Source organism: Triticum dicoccoides, unplaced genomic scaffold (genome assembly GCF_002162155.2).
Source record: "Triticum dicoccoides isolate Atlit2015 ecotype Zavitan unplaced genomic scaffold, WEW_v2.0 scaffold118032, whole genome shotgun sequence".
Lineage (NCBI taxonomy): Eukaryota > Viridiplantae > Streptophyta > Magnoliopsida > Poales > Poaceae > Triticum > Triticum dicoccoides.
The window spans coordinates 972-2,295 of NW_021182173.1; the positions used below are offsets into that span (position 1 = coordinate 972).

General features: G+C 56.1%; 1 pseudogene; it reads right to left on the reverse strand.

Moving 5' to 3' along the window:
- Positions 1-715: 715 nt before the first annotated feature.
- LOC119343182 lies at positions 716-857 on the reverse strand (annotated as a pseudogene).
- Between the last annotated feature and the right edge of the window lie 467 nt (positions 858-1,324).

Genomic DNA, 1,324 nt, shown 5'->3' on the forward strand with positions numbered 1-1,324 from the left:
TGCTTGAGCTAAAGGGAGCCGATGATACGGGGTAGAGACCTTGTCTACACCTGCCGCGCAGAAGGGTTTTCCTCATTCCCTGTTCCTTGACGAGAAAAAAAAGTTGGGTGAACTTCAAGGAAAGTATGATTATCAGTGGATAAGCGATGGGCGGAGATAAGGTTTTTTGCGGCATCGGGCACATGCAAGATGTTCTTTAGATGAAGATCACGAGTAGGGGTACGAACGGTAGTGTGACCAATATGACTAATTTCCATACCCTCTCCGTTTGCAGTGTGAACTTGATCGTTGCCGTGGTACTTGTTGTGGACGGTAAACTTGTCGAGCTCGTTGGTGAGGTGATCGGTGGCGCCAGTGTCCAAATACCAGTTGGTATCTACTCCATAGGACGAGGTTGTGGCAGATCCGACGCTCTTCTCGTTCTTGGTGTAGGAGATGTCGAAGCGCCGGTAGCATTTGAGGGCGGTGTGATTCGGCCTCTTGTAGATCTGGCAAACGACCTCAGGAAGGTCATCGGCTCCTCCGTTGCCGTTGCCGTTGCCACGGCCTCCATTGCCACGACCACCGCCTCCATTGCCACGGCCTCTGTTGCCGCGGACACCTCCTCCATTGCCGTGGCCACCATTGCCACGACCACCTCCACCACGGCCACGAGAGATGGTATTTGCCGAGGACTGGGAGGAGTGGTTGCCACCTTCGAACATAGCAAGACGCTTTTCAAAATCGATCAACTAAGAGTAAAGTTCAGCTACCTTGATTGGTTCAGTCCTCGCGGCGCAGATGGACGAGACAAACGAGATGTAGTCGTAGTCTAGTCCGGCGAGGATGTAGGAGACCATGTCATCATCGTCGAGCGGCTTGCCTGCTGAAGCCATCTCGTCGCCCAGCGCTTTCATGCGCCCGATGTAGTCGGCGATGGTCGCGGTGCCCTTTTTGGTGGTGGAGAGGGCGATCCGCGTGTTGACGATGTTGGCCTGCGTCTGGGAAAGGAACATCTCCCTGATGGCGGTCCATGCCGCGGCGGCCTTGGTGCAGTGGGCGACTTGGATCATCACAGGTGGCGAGATCGAGTTGAAGATGAAGCTCAGCACCTGCGAGTCTTGCGCCAGGGTGACAACATACGCCGGGTTTGGCACATCTGTCGGCTTACCATCTTTATCGGCAAGCTTGGGCTCCGGGAACGGGTGATCAGGGTTGAGGTGATCAATCAGCTGCGCTCCGCGTGGCTAGGGCTTGCGCGCGCCAGACCAGGTAGTTGCCCCGGTGCAGCTTGTCAGCGATGGGAATGAGGGCAAAAGCGGCGGCGGCGGAGCTGGAGCTAGCC